At 38.1% G+C, this 22,072-nt stretch overlaps 1 long non-coding RNA gene across 4 annotated transcripts; it reads left to right on the forward strand.

The window, feature by feature from the left end:
• The first annotated feature begins 14,997 nt into the window (after positions 1 to 14,997).
• Positions 14,998 to 18,877, forward strand: LOC148192431 (uncharacterized). 4 transcript variants are annotated; one of them, XR_015782336.1, is made up of 7 exons: positions 14,998 to 16,319; positions 16,404 to 16,484; positions 16,575 to 16,673; positions 16,786 to 16,860; positions 17,906 to 17,960; positions 18,028 to 18,087; positions 18,568 to 18,877. It is a non-coding gene; the product is annotated as an uncharacterized LOC148192431 (long non-coding RNA). The 4 variants fall into 4 exon arrangements; XR_015782338.1 differs by having other exon boundaries at positions 16,586 to 16,673; XR_015782335.1 differs by having other exon boundaries at positions 14,998 to 16,484.
• The last annotated feature ends 3,195 nt before the right edge of the window (positions 18,878 to 22,072 follow it).

Below are 22,072 nucleotides of genomic sequence, written 5' to 3' on the forward strand. Positions count from 1 at the left end.
ACGAACGTAATTTTCTGTTTGGTTAGTTAAATGAACTAACTCGATTGGAAGTATACTGGTACTTAGAAAAATTTCATGATGAAGACTTGGACCAGATCTAATGTAAAAAGGAGGGTCAATAATACTTAGAATTATTTTTGTAGAATTGTGCATATGGAAACCGATGCCAGTAATTGAACGAACGTAAGAAAATAAATATTTAGCAATTGAATGAACGCTAATTTATCCAAGTGATTATTCAATAATACGAGCGCTTGATATGAGACCAAGCACCGCTTATGACGAACGCTTGGTATAAGACCGAGCGCTATTTAGAACGAACGCTTGGTATAAGACCGAGCGATATTTAGAACGAACGTTTGGTATAAGACCGAGCGCTACTTATTTTTAATTTAAGGTATACGACATCTCTATGCTGAGTCGAACGCTCAAACATAGTAATTCGAATGGGGACGCTCGTTCTAGATCAGAATTCTTTCCAAATGAAAGAATTCCATTCTAAGTAAATTTCAGGGAAACCGAATGGTATAAGACCGTACGATGACGAGCGTAATTTATCATAGGGAGAATTATCCTATCCAGATTTTTCAACTATCTTAACTTTAACATTTTTCATACGATTCATACTTTATAACTTCACATCCCATATTAATTCACAGACTTTATAGAATTCATCACATTAATAACTCATACATTACAGTAATCATCCATCTTTCAATCCACACGTATCAAACATATTCATACATTACAACCAACATATGCCATATCAATTAACAGCGAACGTTCATAACAGTTAAATCAGCATACTTTTCATGCATCCAAATCATATCATACAACATCCAAGTATAAATTAAATTTATAAGCTTCCCTTACCTGGATAGCAGTGTACGTCCAAAAGCAAGGGTTTGACTTTGTTCAACTAATGTATTTCTATCCTCTTGACTCTTCCAAAACAAATCTAGCCACAGGAAAACAGAACACTTAGACTACCTACTTGCATGCACCCAAGAACCCGGTTTCCAGAAAACCTAAGGACGAGCTACTGCAAGAGAACTTACCAGTTTCAGTTCTTGAAACTGTTTGGTCACAGGTGTAGCTCTCAGCTCAGCGAACGCTCCTACGGTGCTGAAACGTGATCGGAGAAGAAGCGTGAGAATTACAGTAGAGAGAAATTGGGAGGTTCTAGAGAGAAGGTGGAGAAAATGGGGTTTGAGTTTCGTGAGGAAGAAGGTGAATGTAGAGAGTGAGAAGAAATGTTTTCAGAAAAAATCATTTTTCTTCCCAACGTCCAACGGACGTGCACTCTCATGCGGACACCTGTTTTCCACTGCAGATTCAGAATGTTCTAACGTGACAAATGGCAGGCGTGCAGCAGAGAATGTGAGTGCTTTTTAATGAGACTGAGTGTGTGGCACGGTGCATTTATGGAAGCAGTCAGGTGACTCAGCAGTGCATTAATAACAGATTAGACATGATAATTATGGTTTAATTTTTCCGAGGCCTCACATTCCTCCTATCTACAAAAATTTTCGTCATCGAAAATTAAGACTTACCCGGAAATAAACGAGGGTACAAGTCCTTCATGGCGCTCTCCACTTCCCACGTTGAGTCACCAGTTCTTGCGTCCCATAACACTTTCACCATTCGTACAACTTTTCGCTTGTAATATCTGGTATTACTTTCTTCAATTCGCACCGGCTGCATCTCTAACGTTCGGTCTGGACGAAGTTGAACGTCTTCCAACTCCAGTACGTGGGATGGATTCGCTATGTACTTCCGAAGTTGGGAAACATGAAATACAGGGTGAATGTTCGACAGCTGAGGCGGCAATGCAAGCTCGTACGCTACTGGTCCGATTTTCCTCAGGATTTGATATTGTCCAATGAATTTGGGAGACAGCTTCTTTGGACGAACGGCTCGGCCTACACCAGTGATTGGGTTGAGTCGAAGAAACACATGATCTCCTGCAGCGAAATCCAATGGTCTTCTTCTCTTATCCGCATAGGACTTCTGCCTGCTTAGGGACGTCTTCAATCTCTCTTGTATCAACTTCACTTTCTCGGTGGTTTGCTGGATGAGTTCAGGTCCAGTTAGCACGTTCTCTTCTTCCTGGAACCAACAAAGTGGCGTTCTGCATTTCCTACCATAGAGAGCTTCAAACGGCGCCATACCAATGCTAGACTGAAAGCTGTTGTTGTACGTGAACTCCACTAGCGGCAAGATCTCATCCCAAGCGCCTAAGTGATCTAGGACGCACGTCCTCAATAAGTCTTCAAGCGTCTGGATGGTTCTTTCAGACTGGCCGTCCGTCTGAGGATGATAGGCTGAACTCATCTGCAGTTTGCTTCCCAATTCGCCTTGTAAAGATTGCCAAAACCGAGATGTGAATCTCGTGTCTCGGTCGGAAATGATGCTTGAAGGCACTCCATGTAGACGAACGATCTCCTTGATATACAACTTAGCCAAGTTGGTCATCGACATCTTCAAATTTACTGCCAGGAAGTGGGCGCTCTTCGTTAGCCTATCCACGATCACCCAGATTGAGTCATGATTTCTGACCGTGCGTGGTAGATGGGTCACAAAATCCATGGATATGCTATCCCACTTCCATTCAGGAATTTCCAATTGCTGTAGTAGGCCGCCATGTCTTTGGTGTTCCGCCTTCGCTCGTTGACAAGTTAAGCATGATGCTACAAAACGAGCGACATCGCTCTTCATTCCAGGCCACCAGAACGACTGTCGAAGGTCTTGATACATCTTAGTCATACCAGGGTGTATGCTAAGACGACTATGATGCCCTTCCTCCAAAATAATCCGCTTTAGCTCGCCATCATTAGGAATGCACGTTCTACCCATATACCGCAAGAGGTCGTCCGTTCCAGTGTTGAAAAATCTGGTCTGATCTGTACCGAGCGCGCCTAAAATCTTTACCAACTCTTCATCCACCCGCTGCTTCAGTCTGATTCTGTCGAACACATCACTGGATATTCTAAGGTTGCAGCATTTGATGCTGTTCGGTTCCAATTCGAACTGCAACCTTAGATTTCTAAAGCTCTCAACCAAACTGAACTCCTTCACCATCATAACCGAGACATGAACTGCTTTCCTGCTTAGGGCGTCCGCCACTACGTTAGCTTTCCCAGGATGATACAGCAGCTCAAAATCATAGTCTTTCAAGAACTCTAGCCAACGCCTCTGCCTCATGTTCAACTCCTTCTGATCAAATAAATACTTGAGGCTCTTGTGGTCACTGAAGACTTGGAATGTGGATCCGTACAAGAAATGCCTCCAAATCTTCAACGCAAAAACGACCGCTGCCAACTCCAGGTCGTGCGTTGGGTAATTCCTTTCGTGAATCTTCAGCTGACGGGATGCGTACGCTACCGCTCGCTTTTCTTGCATCAGCACACAACCTAAACCTTGGTGAGACGCATCACAATACACTTCGAAAGGTTTGGTCGTGTCTGGAATGACCAATACTGGAGCGCTCGTCAATTTCTCTTTCAGCTCTTGAAAACTGGCTTCACAACGATCAGTCCAAGCGAACGACTGATCTTTACGAGTCAACTGAGTTAGCGGCGCTACTATCTTAGCAAAGCCTTCAATGAAACGTCTGTAGTAGCCCGTCAGTCCAACAAAACTACGCACCTCAGTGACCGAACGCGGACTCTCCCATTCCAGTACCGCTCGAACTTTCGTTGGATCTACCGAGATGCCTCCAGCCGACACCACATGCCCCAAGAACTGAATTTCCTTCATCCAGAATTCACACTTAGACAACTTGGCATATAACTCCTTCTCCCGCAACACTCCAAGTACAAGTCTAAGATGCTCCTCATGTTCGTCTTCGGTCTTGGAATAGATGAGAATATCATCTATGAAGACGACCACAAACTTATCCAAATAAGGCCTGAAGATGCGATTCATATACTCCATGAACACTACTGGAGTGTTCGTTACTCCAAATGGCATCACCACATATTCATAATGCCCATAGCGAGACCTGAACGCTGTCTTCTGGATGTCGTCTTCCTTAACCCTGATTTGATGATACCCGGATCTCAAATCAATTTTTGAGAACACTGCAGCACCATGCAATTGATCCAGCAAGTCATCTATCCTTGGCAACGGGTACTTGTTCTTGATGGTCAGCTTGTTTAACTGTCTGTAGTCAATACACAACCGCGAGCTGCCATCCTTCTTCTTCACCAACAGTACGGGCGCTCCCCAGGGTGATACGCTCGGCCTAATGAATTGCTTCTCCATCAACTCTTCAATCTGCTCCTTAAGTTCAGCTAACTCCGCAGGAGACATCCTATAAGGCTGAACCGAGATAGGGGCCGATGTTGTCACCAAATCGATGGTGAATTCAACTTCACGGTGAGGGGGAAGTCCAGGTATTTCTTCCGGAAAGACGTCCGCAAACTCATCCACAACCGATCGTCTATTACTGTCACTAGTGGACGATCGTTCTTTTACCAATCCTCTGAATTCCTGATCTTCATGCGTCAAAATCAGGAAACAGCTGGCGCCCTCCATAATGTCTTCCTTCAACTGACCGAGCGTTACTGACAGTACTTCTTCATCTTCACCAGGAAAGATTAATTCCTTCGCTCCACAATCAATAAGAATGCGATTGGTAGCCAACCAATCCATTCCTAAAATCACCTCCAAACCTTGAAGAGGTAAGCAGATGATGTTAACCTTAAACTTACGTCCTCCCACTTCTATAGGACACTTGACGCACATAGTGGACGTCCTAACCTCACCAGCCGCTGGGGTAGACACCACCAGGTCGAACTGCATCTCGCTCACTTCTAAACCCAGTTTTTCAACACACGCCTTCGAGATGAAGGAGTGAGTCGCCCCCGAATCATACAATGCACAGCACGATCTACCAAACAGCAAGCATTCACCAATTATGAGATTACCTGAGCTGGCTGCCTCAGCGCTCGTTATAGCGTATATGCGTCCCACTGCTTGTGCTCTACCACCTCTCGGTTGGCTCCTTCCAGCGTTAGGTGGCCTCATTACTGCACGTCCACTCATATTGCACTCGTGATCCAAGTGCCCGTTTCTTCCACAACGGTTGCAGTGCTTTCCTCCCACCAACTGAGGGCATGAAGAACGATAATATGGCCCTCTACACCGGAAACAAACAACGTTTCCTTGTCCAGACTGTCCGACAGGAACCATTGCTTGTGACCCGCTTGCATTAGGTGTTTGGTTTGGACGAGCGTAAGGTGGTCTCCTCTGAACAATACCTCCCCTGGACACAATCGGTCCCCTATTCACTTGTTGCTGTTTCTTTTGTCGTTCCGCCTCTGCCATATTTTTCTCCAATACCTTTGCCCGCTCGACCATAGCAGGAAACGTTCGTATGTACAAACTGGAAATCAGAACCTTCAGATCACTCCGCAGGCCGTTCTCAAATTTCCTGCACTGCCACTCTTCACTCGTGGCCATCGTGTTGAACCGAACAAGGTGCTTGAACTTGTTGGTATACTCAGAAACCGACATCTCACCTTGAACCAGCTGTAAAAACTCTACTTCCTTCGCAAACCGGACGCTGTCAGGGAAGTACTCCTCATAAAACTTGCTACGGAATACCTCCCAAGTGATAGGACGTCGAGCGTATGCCAAAATAGCTCTTGTGCTCGTCCACCAGTGGCTCGCTTCCCCAATCAACAAGTATTCCGAGAACGCCAACCTGTTCTCATCGGGACACCTCTTGGCGTTGAAGATCCTTTCCATGTCCCTTAACCACTGGTCTGACTCGTCAGGGAGGCCCTTTCCACTGAACTTAGCCGGATGGTGTTGGAGAAAACTCTCCAAGCTCCACTCGGCAGTAGGCTGGGCAGCGTTAGAAGAGGACGCTCCCGGGGTGTGTCTGGTAGCAGCTAGGATCTCCATTAATTGCCTTTGAGTCGTTTCAGAATTGGCACGAGAGGCCTCCATACTCTGCATGGCGTTCTGATTCTGCTGCATCAGAGGTGGCGTTCTGCTCCATTAAAGTGGTGTTTTGTTGATGCAGTCTTTCAATCACTGTTTCCAACAACCTAGTGTTGTTGGACGTATCAGGCTCATTCGGTTGCGGAGGAGGAGGAAGCCTAGGTGCCATTTGTTCTCTAGACACAGAGAAAAACGAGCGTTAGTTATGTTTCAAAGAGTTAAATAAAATAACTCATTTAAACATATATCAAGCACACAGCAAAAACATAGTGTACTCATAACCTACAGTGTCCTTTAATAGAACAAAACTGCTCTGATACCACTAATGTAACATCCCAAAATACAGTAATTACCATAATTCAGAATTAATTACAATTAACAGTAAAATAAACAGTGTTTACATTAATAAAGCACAATTCAAGAACCGAACGGCTTAATGTGCACATATACAAGAGATTAGGACGAACGGTTTTACAAAATACATAACCGAACGTCCATTTCAAAAGCGAACGACTAAACTAAAAGTAAAGACGGACGTCCTACTGCTCCGCTTTCACTTCAACTTCGACTAAGTTTTCTTCCTCGATTACTTCCTCCAAAGTGGCCTCGCCTTCTGCTCACATCCACACGGATGATCATTGCAAGACAGGATGAACGTACAAATACAATGGACAACACAAGGAAAACGAAAGGGTAAGCTTATATAATTTAATTTATAATTCAACACATACAATAGACATTTCATTTCACACAAGCACACAACTTTAACATATAACATCATCCAAATTCTATATATATATATATATATATATATATATACTAGACCGACCGTCCGGACTGTATGAATCTGTGTAGTTACAAGCGTCCTTGCACCCGAGTGATGTAGTAACTGGGATACACCAAACAGCTGCCACTCGAGGTTAGTCCGTTCTTACGTCGCCCATGTTAACTTATGGACTAAGGACCTCCTGCCGTTCCCACACATGACTACCCTCTTCTACATGAAGATGAGTATCACGGAACATCAGGATGGACAGCGAGTCTTAACTTATCCACAGTCATACTTTACCAAATTTAATATTCAATAGGTATATGAGACGTTCCTCCCTGGAACGCTCGTCCAAAACCCAATATCATAATATCGATCCATATAGTGTTCACACTTTAAGTTATCATCATTCATTATCATTTACATCGTTAGATTGAAGTGCATAAAATGACGAACGTTCAGTCCTCTGAAGAATTAGGACGAACGTCCAGATAAGATACTGGATAAACAGGGAATATATAACGAACGTAATTTTCTGTTTGGTTAGTTAAATGAACTGACTCGATTGGAAGTATATTGGTACTTAGAAAAATTTCATGATGAAGACTTGGACCTGATCTAATGTAAAAAGGAGGGTCAATAATACTTAGAATTATTTTTGTAGAATTGTGCATATGGAAACCGATGCCAATAATTGAACGAACGTAAGAAAATGAATATTTAACAATTGAATGAACGCTAATTTATCCAAGTGATTATTCAATAATACGAGCGCTTGATATGAGACCAAGCACCGCTTATGACGAACGCTTGGTATAAGACCGAGCGCTATTTAGAACGAACGCTTGGTATAAGACCGAGCGATATTTAGAACGAACGTTTGGTATAAGATCGAGCGCTACTTATTTTTAATTTAAGGTATACGACATCTCTATGCTGAGTCGAACGCTCAAACATAGTAATTCGAATGGGGACGCTCGTTCTAGATCAGAATTCTTTCCGAATGAAAGAATTTCATTCTAAGTAAATTTCAGGGAAACCGAACGGTATAAGACCGTACGATGACGAGCGTAATTTATCATAGGGAGAATTATCCTATCCAGATTTTTCAACTATCTTAACTTTAACATTTTTCATACGATTCATACTTTATAACTTCACATCCCATATTAATTCACAGACTTTATAGAATTCATCACATTAATAACTCATACATTACAGTAATCATCCATCTTTCAATCCACACGTATCAAACATATTCATACATTACAACCAACATATGCCATATCAATTAACAGCGAACGTTCATAACAGTTAAATCAGCATACTTTTCATGCATCCAAATCATATCATACAGCATCCAAGTATAAATTAAATTTATAAGCTTCCCTTACCTGGATAGCAGTGTACGTCCAAAAGCAAGGGTTTGACTATGTTCAACTAATGTATTTCTATCCTCTTGACTCTTCCAAAACAAATCTAGCCACAGGAAAACAGAACACTTAGACTACCTACTTGCATGCACCCAAGAACCCGGTTTCCAGAAAACCTAAGGACGGGCTACTGCAAGAGAACTTACCAGTTTCAGTTCTTGAAATTGTTTGGTCACAGGTGTAGCTCTCAGCTCAGTGAACGCTCCTACGGTGCTGAAACGTGATCGGAGAAGAAGCGTGAGAATTACAGTAGAGAGAAATTGGGAGGTTCTAGAGAGAAGGTGAAGAAAATGGGGTTTGAGTTTCGTGAGGAAGAAGGTGAATGCAGAGAGTGAGAAGAAATGTTTTTAGAAAAAATCATTTTTCTTCCCAACGTCCAACGGACGTGCACTCTCATGCGGACACCTGTTTTCCACTGCAGATTCATAATGTTCTAACGTGACAAATGGCAGGCGTGCAGCAGAGAATGTGAGTGCTTTTTAATGAGACTGAGTGTGTGGCACGGTACATTTATGGAAGCAGTCAGGTGACTCAGCAGTGCATTAATAACATATTAGACATGATAATTATGGTTTAATTTTTCCGAGGCCTCACACCAACTTCTTAGAAATAAAAAGTATATTGGATATTTTTTTGTCATCAAATATCTATATCTTTAACATCAACTGAAATATTGGATAAACAATAATTTTTCAAATAATTAATTATATCCAATTTTACGGGTTTTCATCAATAATAATTTAAATGACATTTAACTAAATATTTTTATATTCTTCGTTTTAATAAAATAACTATTATTGTTAGATTTAATTTATATTTGACATATACATAAATTTAAATATATTTAACTGAATCTTTGTTAACTTGTTTTATCAAATGAGTATTTAAAATTTTATATATTTTTCAAATAAGTTTTTTTGTTATATAATGTACCCATTATCTTATTAAATCATTTTATTTCATTAATATGTTAACATTTGTGAGAGTAAAAGTTTCTTAGGTATTAATATAAAGTTATTGAGATAATATAATGATCTTGCCATTCAACATATTTTTAATTATTGCAATAAAATTCACTTATTGTTTTATATTAATAGCAATATCATTTTATATTAGCTAAAAAATTTTACAGCGTTAAATAATATGATTAAACAAAATAACGATAAGTAGTAAAATAATTAAACCATAAAAACAAAAATAGAAAACTTAAAAATTTTATATACTTGATAAAAAATACTGCAGATCTATTATTATTATTATTTGTCACACTCAACATTATGTCAAAATCTTAAAATTTTATGAAAGAAGTAAAAGATAAATAAGATAAAATAAAAATATATTAATTAAGTTTCATTATTAATATACTTATTATTATTATTATTATTATTATTATTATTATTTATCACGCTTGAAATTAAGATAAAATCTTTAAAGTTTATGAAAAAAGATAGGAATATTATAATCCATTTCAAAGTTATAGAAAAAAAATTTAAAAATAATATAACTAAACAAATTTCAGTCTAATAGTCAACAAACTATAACCCTTTAAATTATTTAACCTAAAATTATTACTCTTAACTGAATACATAAGATTAATTTAGTTTAAAAATAATTTTTCTCTTTTAATATGATTTATTTATTTGAGTTACTTTCTTCACCTTAGTAATTTCACTAACAACCAACACATAATATTATTTATTATACTCAAAACTATAATATCTTAAGCAAACTTTTTATTTGTACATATTTCACCATAGAAATCCCTTCCATAAGTATCTCTCAAACTGAAAAAAGACAAAATGTTAGATATTGAAAATATTTAAAAGTGGTTAACATTGTTATCCTTGCAAAAACAAAAAAAAAATATTAATGATATTTACATTACTATATATATATATATATATATATATATATATATTTATTTATTTATTTAGGGAAATTTTTCTCAAAATATTATTCAATAATTTTTCTCTTTTGATATGATTTATATATTTGAGTTACTTTTTTTTTTCATTTCAGTAATTTTATTAAGAACCACCACATAATATTACTTATTATAGTCAAAACTATAATATCTTAAGCAAATTTTTCGTTTATACATATGTTTACTTGAACAAGTATCTTAAACTAAAAAAAAAAAGACAAAATGAAGATATTTGATGACCTTCCTGGTCATGGCAAATCAACATCAAGTCCACGGAATCAGCAGAACTAGATGTTGGTGTCGAAGGGGGAAAGGAGACAAACAAACCTTGAACTCGAAGGTTTGTTCGGTTTAAAACCTAGGGTTTAATGCGGAAACGAATTTGAATGGTGGAGAAGTGATTTTAATCAGCGAGAAAGGATCTAATCGGTGGACAAGATTATCTAATGGATGGAGAAGAAGATATAATCGGTAGGACTGAAGAAAAACTAAGGAAGAACCTAGAGGCAGAAGAAAACGCTAGGCTCGTGACGATGTTGGTGAAGATGCTCGAATGGAGGTGGTTCAACGATAAGGCATTCTCGAGAAGAAATGGTGTTCGAGAATGATGAGGCTCGAGAGACAATAAGTGCTAGCATGCTTTGTTTATATATAAATGGTTTATATAGAGAATGATAAGACCCCATATTTCGTTAAAAAATGTTCAATCCGGGTCCTTTCTGCTCACGCCGTTAAAAACATAACGGTGCAAATGTCACTCTGGCATCTCATAAGCACGTGGCACACGTTAATAGGTGGACTTAAATGATTTTTTAATTTAAAAAAAAATTCCTGCCACGTCATCATCACCATCTTCAGACAAACCCTAATTTCTTTCCAAGAAACCCAAGTCGTCGCACCATCCAATGCCGTCATCGTCATCCTCGCCGGCACATGTCCTCTCCAACGCATCACACGCCACCACCAAAGCGTCTTCTCCCTTCTGTTGCACCTCCATCACCTTCGCATCTCACCTTCGTTCTCGTACCACCATCCAACGCGATCCCTTGTTATGCCACGACCACCAATCTTCACCATTTTCACCCTCGCACCAGACAAATTATCGTTGGTCCAGCAGCACTGTTGTCCAATCTCCACCACAGAATCATCGACCACTAACCACTAGCCAAATCGCCAACTACTACAGATCGTGAATCGCCACTCTTCTCCACCACTAATCGCACCGCTGCTTGCCTCCACCTACAACCACAATCAGACCTGCAAGCAAACCGTGGAAACCATAACTTTGGTGTTGGTGTGTGATGCGTTGGAGAGGACCGCTGCCGGCGAGAATGGAGGTGACAACGCTGGATGGTGCGGCGGCTAGGGTTTCTTGGAGAGAAATTAGGGTTTGTCTGAAGATGGTGATGATGATGTGGCAGTGATAATTTTTTAAAATTAAAAAATTATTTAAGTCCACTTATTAACGTGTGTCACATGCTTATGAGATGCCACAATGGCATTTGCACCGTTATATTTTTAACAGCGTGAACGAAAAGGACAAGATTGAACATTTTTTAACGAAATATGAGGTCTTACTGAACTTTATTAAAAGGTAGGATTACTTTGAACCAAACCCCTAAAAGTAGGATCAAACGATGTATTAAACTTTTTATTACAACAGATTATTTTTGTTTGAATTTTATTACAACACTTCATCCTTCTTTCTCCCACTTGCCGCAGGGAAAAACCATCCTAGATCTTCGACGCCTCGTCTCCTACGTTCCAGGCCTCTACAAAATCTCCAACGAGATCCTCGTCAACACCGTTGACAACAAGCAGCGAGATCCCTCCATGGCAGCCCTCAAGGTCATCATCAATGCCAAACAGAACATTGTATTCGTCTTCAACAACGACGATGCCATACCCGTCGAGATCCCCAAACTCATTTGTGGCCACTTGCTCACTAACAACAACTATGATGACAACGTCAAGAAGACCACTGGTGGATGCAATGACTGTAGTGCGAAGCTCACCAACATCTTCTCCACCAAGTTCATAATCAAAATCGTCGACGAAAAGGGCAAGAAGAAGTATAAATAGGTATTTTTTTCAGCGCCTAGGGTTTTCCTCCATTTCTTGAGTCTCATCCTTCATTTAGCAATTCTAGGGTTTTCCCTCCGTTTGCACAGCCGACGAACTCCATTATGTCTCCCTCTCAAATTCCGATTGGAAACTCTCTCTCTAGAACTATAATTCTCTGCAACTTTCTTTTACTCTCTCCCTGTGATTTTGCTGACATTTCTTAGGACACAATTTTGTTTGATAGGCACCTCCAAGGAATCATCCTCTTTTGCTCTTGTCGGCGTGAGAACTAACGCCATTGGATATGACCTTTCACCTGAGGTATTCAACTTTTTTTCTTCTGTGTTTTCTCAATCTTCTTTTGTAATTATGAAATTGTGCGAGTGTATGTTTATGTTTAGTTTGCCTTTCAATAATACTTCTAATACTTTTAAGATCAAGTGCAGAAAATTTGGTATTCCCTGTTGGCCTCATAGTATACACAGGGATTTCCATTAGGTATTTGTCCCCTGGTTTTTGTATTTACTGGTTCAGGAATTGGTACGATGTTAGAAAAATTGATACATAATTTTTTATCTCCCAGAAATCCCATTTATGTTAGAACAATGAGTGTCGAAAAGTAAGGCTTATGCTAACTTTTGATTTCTGCCTTTCTTGTAGTTTGTTCTGGTGCAAAAAGAGATATTTTGGCTCCTTCCTCAGACATTCGTAGATCCATCTAAACAGTGACCCCCACAAAAAGGTAACTTTCTATTCAATTCTTGTTGCATTAGGATGTTAAGAGTGTTTTTAGCTTCAACTTGTGTTAGTTGTACTACACTTACTCTTGTCCTAGATAATCAGCATAAAGAAGCCATTAGTAAGTCTGTTTCATATCATAGTATAATGATGATTCAGAGTCGTATCACTCAATTATAGAAACCTTTTTTCCTTTAACTTTGACAGTTTTCAATGCAATACAAGATTAAGGTTCATCAAAATTTTACATAATAAATAAGGTAAGTGCTTTGCTAAGTTGAGCCAACATAACATTTCTTAGGACATAATTTTGTTTCATAGGCACCTTCGAGGAATCATCCTCTTCTGCTCTTGTTGATCGTCGAAACTATAATGCCATTGTTGTTTTTTCTGAAACATTTGTTCATGTTGTGTTTCCTCCTGTTCTTCCTTAATTTTGTTTGGTGGTTGTGAGTTGATACAAAATTTGAAACTGAAATTCTTTGGATAGGTTCCTACTTTTGTTGTAGTCTAAGCTTGATGGGCTCACAGCCGACCGAACGGTAAAGGTGCAGAAAAATCAGCCCGACCGATGATATCTCTCAGGTCAATGAACCGATCGGTAAAATTAGTCCGACCGATGATATCTCTCAGGTCAATGAATCGATAGGTAAAATCAGCCCGACCGATGGTACCTCTCAGGTCAATGAACCGATCGGTAAAATCAGCCGTTATGGTAATCAATAGTATTAACTGTCAGGGAGTTAATGAAAATAATTATCATTTATTGACAATTAATATTGTCATTCATTGGTGGTTAATGAGTCAGACCTAACGGTAAGCTCATCATAATTTATAAATATTTGTCTGGAAAAGAAGACAAAAAACTTAACTTGAACTGAAACTTAGAGGTCTGATAACTAAATCTTGATTACAAGATTATTACACAAAGTCACTAACTTGAGCGTCGGAGTGTCTTTTGCAGGCACCCTCCCCCGCGGTTTGGACAAGGAGAAGAGAGAAGACAACATAACTGGACATCGGAGCAAACAACTTTGAATGTTTTGGATTAGGGTTCTAAATCCTGTCGAAACATTTTGGCGCTCACCGTGGGGCCGAGCGGCATCCCCTGTAATCACAAGGAACCATACGTGTGCTCGGTCTTAATATCGCTATTTTGGATCAGTTTCAGGTTTCGGAGCAAGAGCAAAAAATTTAATAATAACTTTTATAGACATATATTTTGTTTGTTGGAAATACATTTATGGTCATCATCAACATATTCTATTATTCTTTTATGCAGGTCATGATTTATTATCAGGCAACACGAGATACAATTGAAAAAGCTCTCCTGTTACACCCTGTAAATTCAAAGGCCATAAGACTCTAAAGCATTTACATCAAGGTCGAACGGTTTCACTTGCTCGTTCGTCTTGTCTCAACATTTTGACTGAGCGGTCACGTCTATATTATTGATGTCATCTGGCCTCAACTCAAACTAAATTCAGCTACATTTTTCTAACCGTTCGAAATTCTAGTGTTGTTTTTCTTCGGTGCAGATAACAGGACTCTGTATACAAACTACTTGGCCAACCTTGAGCAAACCGAGCGAGTGAGGCAGACTCTTCGTGAGCTCTCACCTTGGTCTTAGGGCACGCTTCTAGAGAGCTCCTAAGACCTAAACCGAGCGGGTGAGACAGATTTCTTTCGTGAACTTTCACCTTGGTCTTAGGACACGCTTCTAAAGAGCTCCTAAGACCTAAATCGAGCGGGTGAGGCAGATTTCTTTCGTAAACTCTCACCTTGGTCTTAGGGCAAGCTTCTAGAGAGCTCCTAAGACCTAAACCGAGCGGGTGAGGCAGATTTCTCTCGTGAACTCTCACCTTGGTCTTAGGGCACGCTTCTAGAGAGCTCCTAAGACCTAAACAAAGCGGGTGAGGCAGATTTCTCTCGTGAACTCTCACCTTGGTCTTAGGACACACTTCTAGAGAGCTCCTAAGACCTAAACCGAGCGGGTGAGGCAGATTTCTTTCGTGAACTCTCACCTTGGTCTTAGGGCACGCTTCTAGAGAGCTCCTAAGACCTAAATCGAGCGGGTTAGGCAAATTTCTTTCGTGAACTCTCACCTTGGTCTTAGGGCACGCTTCTAGAGAGCTCCTAAGACCTAAATCGAGCGAGTGAGGCAGATTTCTTTTGTGAACTCTCACCTTGGTCTTAGGGCACGCTTCTAGAGAGCTCCTAGGGCCTAAATGAAGCGGCAAAGTAAGCTCTTTCGTGAACCCCCGCCTTGGTCTGGAACATTTCAAAGGAACTCTTAGCGCAAAACCCGCTCGGGCGATAAAGAACACATGATAGTATGAATTGAAACTCAGGTATAATATAACTTTACAAACCCAACGCAATATCAAAAATTTTGCTAGGGCTTGAGGGGCTTATATGGGCTCATAGCCGACCGAACGGTAAAGGTGCAGAAAAATCAGCCCGACCGATGATATCTCTCAGGTCAATGAACCGATCGGTAAAATCAGCCCGACCGATGATATCTCTCAGGTCAATGAACCGATCGGTAAAATTAGTCCGACCGATGATATCTCTCAGGTCAATGAACCGATCGGTAAAATCAACTTGACCGATGGTACCTCTAAGGTCAATGAACCGATTAGTAAAATCAGCCGTTATGGTAATCAATAGTATTAACTGTCAGGGAGGTAATGAAAATAATTATCATTTATTGACAATTAATATTGTCATTCATTGTTGGTTAATGAGTTAGACCTAACGGTAGGCTCATTATAATTTATAAATATTTGTCTGGAAAAGAAGACAAAAAAACTTAACTTGAACTGAAACTTAGAGGTCTGATAACTGAATCTTGATTACAAGATTATTACGCAAAATCACTGACTTGAGCGTCGGAGTGTCTTTTGCAGGCACCATTCCCAGTGGTTTAGACAAGGAGAAGAGAGAAGACAACACAACTGGACATCGAAACAGACAACTTTGAATGTTTTTGATTAGGGTTCTAAATCCTGCCGAAACAAGAGGCCTTTCATTTGAAATATTTAAGAAAACACTAAGTTTGAATTCATTCATCTTTCTTTCAGACTTTTGTAGTTTAATTTTCAGTATTGTAGTTTGATTGACTATTTGTTCAGGTAACTTGTTGCTACAATGCACAAGTGGATTAACTTTGAACCTGATTTAGCATTGTTTATTTATTTTTTTTGTGTTGATTATGTTTGATAACTTGTGTTCTTCTTAATACCCTATCACGTTCTTAGCACTGTTCTTTTAATAGTGAATCTCCCAATCAAGGGGTAGTCTATGTTCCCTTTTATTATGTCTAGTAGCATTCTCTGGTGGCTGAAAAAGTGGATATTATGAATCATACATTGAGTAAAGTAAAAGTTCAGTGAAGTTAAGTCATGAAGATTTCCCTCATAATTGACAAATAACTTAGGTTGGACTCTTCAGTTTATGTGTGAAGTTTTTCTTCTGTTCAAATTCTGTAAGCTCATCTTAACTTGCCTATGTGTTTTCACAGGAGAAAGGTTCTAATGAAATTGTTTCCAAAGCAATGGGGAGAGCTATCAACAAAACCGTTACTATCGTGGAGTTGATCAAGGTCTGTTGGTTACTGTTGGCAGCTGAGCTGACCACTTTTTTGGTATTTCGTTTCATTTAATTAGGATTTTATTATATGTATATTGCTTAGTGTTAATGCAGAGGAGAATTGTGGGCCTCCACCAGAATACAACAATTGGATCCACTGATATCACTATACTTGGGAGCCCCTAGAAGAAGGCCTCCTTCCGTAAGAGTCTCTGACTAATAATATTTTAATTCTAAATGGATTAAGTGTTAAACATTCCAATCAGATGGATGCTGGTTCTTACTAACAATTTTGAACATTGTCCATCTTGAAGTTTAGAGACATCGAGACATGTGTCAATGATAACAATAACCTTCTCAAAGAATGAACTTGATACATCTTCTGTGGGGTAAGTTGACTTTCTGTCCTTTATACTAATGGCATCACCAATATTATACTCTGACTCAGAGTTAGGGTTCCTAGTTTAATTTAAGTCATGCAGTATGAAGAGAGTTTCAGCTTTGAAAATAAGATCAAATCCCTGCTTCTATACACGAAAATAAGTTCTTTTATATGTATTTAGATTACCTATACCTATTACCTATTATAGTAAATTAGTACTATGAATCCTATGATGTCTGATATGTTGGAGAAAGTTTTGTTTGAATTGGAAGGAATATTGAAGTGAAGTGCACAAATTAGAATATCAGTGAATGTGTGAGGTTTGATTACTTTATCCAAATGATTTTCATTTCCATTTGGATGAGATTGGTATTAAATTTATGTTGCTAAGGTTTTAGACATGTAGAGATATTGTTATTAAAATGTTAGAAGGATGAACAATTATAGGCTTTGTTTGCTAATATCAATGCAGAGATATTGATTTCTTTGTAAATGTGATCTTAATGATTTTTAGTTCCCTCAGTAAGTGCTTCTTTACTAGGTGATTATGTGGTACATCTTTTATTGAATTTTTTTTCAGAAGTATTGAGAGTGAAAAAAGAAAAGCTCCAAAACTATTTTTGTTTCCTTTTCAGTTTTTATTTATATTTTATCGAAACATCTGTTAATTAAAAACCGCTAAATCTTCAAAATAAGTTTAAACAATTGGTCTTATAATTCCATCTTTCTTAACAGGTATGCATTTGATATTGTTTCACATTTGATAATGACATGAAGATCATAGATATGATTGTAGCAAATCTTAATTATAAAAGATAAACTCAAGTAGGAAAAATAAAAGAAACTTTATTTTGAGGATAGGAAATTAGAGAGTATATACCCACATGTACTTCTTTAGCAGGTTTCAAGATTTTAAATGTCAAAATAAAAAAGCAAATCATATTATTATTATTATTATTATTATTATTATTACTACTATTATTATGGTTATAATTTTTGAATTATGTGAATTTAAGGAAATCTATAATTTGTTGTGTTCTCCTATGTATCAGCCTCCATTACCAGTTGATCAGGTGAAGGCTGCTATAGATTTTGATTATGAAGAAGGTGGGTACATGTAAGTTGCTTCCCCTAGTTAATAGTTTACGACTGTTTTAACTTGTCTAATCTACAGATGGTTCACCTAATGGCCGTGTTCGAGGTCATGGTGGTCGAGGAAGGGGAAGGGGCAGAGGTATGTGTGTGATTGCTTATTCCTATGGACTGTTTGTTGTGATGAGAATAAATTTTCTGTTTTGATTTATATGAATGATCACTTCTGAGAAAGTTTTGTCTCATGCTATTAAGATATGTGAATAACTTTAGATTTTGTATGAATGAACGTGATAGGGTTAGATGGATTATGTATGAATGAACGTGATAGGAACAAGACTAGAATCAGAGAAGTAATTGATAACCAATTATATGTTATGAAATTGCTAATTTAGTGGTAACGAATGCTGAAATTGTGAAGATTGTCGGTATGAATTAAATGCAAATATAAGGTGATAGTCTGTTCAGTGTGTTAAATAACAATGTTATTGAAATGGTAAGAGTAATTTTAGTAAGCATGTATGTGATACACTTGGAACTAGGTGTAAAATGCATATATTATGCTCTCATCTATGTTCAGACCTGATGAATGTAGATATTGGGTGTTTGTTCTATTATGTAGGGAATTTTCCATGAACAAAGGCAAAGCCTTGGGCTTTGTCTACAGTAGCAAGCAGTTAAAAAACAAAGAGGGTGTGCTGACAGGAACTGCCACAACCAATGTGTTTCGGTCCATGGTTCAGAGCTGTAATGAAGGCTATTCAATATTTTCAACTTTTAGTATGGTAGTTATAACATTTTATTTCAACTTTTAGTATTTTTCACATGCTCTTTACATGTATCAGTTTGTAGCTTATTGTAATTGTAGATTATAATTGAAATTTTGATTTGAAATTTTATTTAATATATAATAACATGTTATATTTATAACATTTGTTTACTTAGAATTTTGAATTTGTACTAGGAAACTTTTGAATGTTTAAGTTTTTGATGGTGGTTTAATATTTTAAAGTGGGGTACTTTTAGAATTAATGCACCACTAAAAAAATATCACTTTTTACACCGGTTATTTTTTAAAGAGATATATAAAAAAGGTCAACTTTTATACTGGTTAGAGTCTCAACAGGTATAAAAGTGGGATTTTTTTATACTTGTTCTAATAACAACAGGTATAAAAGTGAAACTTTTTTACACCTGTTTCAAAAAATAACTTGTGTAAAAGTGAAGCATTTTTATACAGTTAGAAGCACCGGTATAAAAGTCGAAAACTTTCTATACCCCCTACTTTTATACCTATAAGAAAACCGATATGAAAAGTCGTTTTTAACAGATATAAAAAGCTTTTTTAGAGGATAGTGTAAGTTTCTTTCCATTTCTCAAGGCACAAACTTTCTTCTCATGCAAGCTCTTAAATCATACCAGTCACAGATGGAAGATTTTCTACCTTGTCTAACACTAATTTGCCTTTGATGCCACCACTCTCTTGCATGCCCCTCAAATTTAAAAATGTATAACCTAGAAACACAATTTTCATTTGTTCTAGAAAATGCATAGGATTTACAACGTTTACTAATTTTAGCCATGAGTGGATATATTCATTAATTTTCTTTTTTCAAGCTAAGTAGGTTAATGCACTTGTGTCTCTACCAAAGATTGGAAGTTCCCTATTAGCTTGATCATATATATATCATAGTCAATCCTATAATTCCCAAAAGGTACAATAATTCATGGTTCTTTCAAGTGTTTCAATCATATCTTTGAAAGTATGTGGCTTGTTAAAACTAAAGTTACTACTCCTATAAGACCTATAACTTGACATCCTTTGTTTTTAAAAGTTTTTCTAATCTAAAGGGTTATAAGCTTTACTTTAAACAAATCTCAAGTAAGAGACACAAGGGTTACTTAAGTAAGTCTTACTTTGCTAGAAATGTTTTAAACTAACTAATTTCTTTAAAAGTTGTAACATTTTAAAAGTTGGAGTGACAATTTCTTTGAAAGAAAAGTGGAAATTTGAAAACTCAAAGATAAATGGAGAAAAGTTAAAGGATTGAAAACCTCCACTTAAGAGTCTTGGTTCTATTGTAATTGTGGGAGGAGATGTTGCACTTAGTTGTTCTTTCTCCTTGTGTTCCATTTCTTTTTCTCTTATTTCAAATTCTTCCCTTCTTAATCTCTCTTGATTTTCTCTTTTCTTTTTCTCTTCTCTTCTTTCTTCCTCTTCTTTTCTCTCTTCTTCTATTATTCACTCTTCTTTTTTCTCTTCTTCTATTATTCTCTCTTCTTCTCTTCTCTTTCTTTCTTCCTATTCTCTTGTCTCTTGCTCTCTTCTCTTATCTGCTTTTCTTCTTTATCTTTCTTCTTTCTCTTGTATTTCCTTATTTAATCTCTCAATTTTGCATTTGCTTGTCTCCTCCCATAACCTCATAAGTTTTTCTCTAAACTCACTTTCCTACGATAGAACCCACTTAAATTTTTAATGAATGACTTGCCTTCTTTAATGAGTTCTCTCATAAGTTCTTAGTTTCTTTTCATTTCTCGAGGCACAAATTTTCTTCTCATTCAAGTTCTTAATTCATACCAATCACGAATGGAGGATCTTCTACCTTGTCTAACACTAATTTGTCTTTGATCCCACCACTCTCTTGCATGCCCTTCAAATTTAGAAATGTATAGCCTAGGAACACAATTTTCATTTGTTCTAGAAAAAGCATAGAATTTACAAAGATCACTAATTTTAGCCACGAGTGTATGTATTTCATCAATTTTCTTTTTCCAAGCTAAGTAGGTTAATGCATTTGTGTCTCTACCAAAGAATGGAAGTTTCCTATTAGCTTGATCATATATATTTGTTAGGTTTTTGGAATTAGAAACCTAGAAACTCCCTTGCAACCTCTCCCAATAAAGAAAATAGGCAGCAGAAAGAATAATATTTCTGTATTATCAAACGAATCAGTGTACAAGAATTAATGTAAAAGTGAATGGTTCTACGTGAGCCTAATCCTCCTCCTCAGGACCAAGGCCTGTACAAACAAAAATACTCACTAACTAAAAGAAATGACAATTACACTATTTATAACAGCTCTTTCCCTCCCATTGTAACGGCCATGAGCCCTCACCGCCTTAACCATCCGGCTCAAGCCTTCAACACCTTCAATGTTCAGCTCAAGCCTTCACCGCCTTCACTCGTTCTGCTCAAGCCCTCACCGCCTTTTTCCTTGTAACTTGCTTTATTCTTCTTCCTTCTTTCATATACTTTCTAGATCCTATCGTTACCCACCGCCTGAAAAATAACCTTATACCCAAGGTTAAATTCAGGAAATTGATCTTGTATTGCCACCAGATCCTCCCATGTAGCTCCATCAGCTCCACCTTCCTACCATTCAATCAAAACCTACTATACTACATCCTCTCCCTTTTGCTTTTGTCTTCTACCCAGAACCTTTTGCGGCCAAAACGAGGGCCCTTTTGCCTGCAAGTCTTCTGGTAACTCCTTCTCCATCCTCTTCACTCCTACCGCCAGCTTTAATTGGGACATGTGAAACATCGAGTGGATATCCTTGTTGTTTTTGGTAATAACAGTCTAAAAGCCACCTTTCACACTTGTTGCACCACCTTGGAAGGCCCAAATATTTGTATTGTTGACAGATGAGACATTGTGCTACGTAGTTTGTGACCATCTTCTTCATTCTCACCCAATATAATGACTATGCCACCCTACAATACGTTTTGTATACCCTCGAATGACCTCCAGTTGCAGTGGTGTGGAATTCAACCAAGATTTTGGGTATCCAGACTAACTTCGTTGAGATGAATAACCTATCCTTGTAGTGGAGTCTGCCTCTCTCCATGGTGAAAGCTGGATTCGACTCATGATTCTCCTTTAGGTTCCCCATTATCTTCCTCAAGTGTTCATCCTCTTCTACCTCCCCCAATACCTCCTGAAAACCCTGTCAGTATGGTCTTGCTACTACTCTCAACTCTTTTTCCTCCTCAATCTCACCTCCTTTCTTGGATAAGGTGTCTGCCACCCTGTTGGCCACCCTTGCTTTATACATAATGTCAAAATCATATTCTAAAAGCTTGGCTATCCAATTATGTCGGTCCTGCGTGGTAATTCTCTACTCCAA

Source organism: Vigna umbellata, chromosome 9, assembly GCF_029865625.1.
Source record: "Vigna umbellata cultivar VRB3 chromosome 9, Vumbellata_1.0, whole genome shotgun sequence".
In the NCBI taxonomy this organism is placed as follows: domain Eukaryota; kingdom Viridiplantae; phylum Streptophyta; class Magnoliopsida; order Fabales; family Fabaceae; genus Vigna; species Vigna umbellata.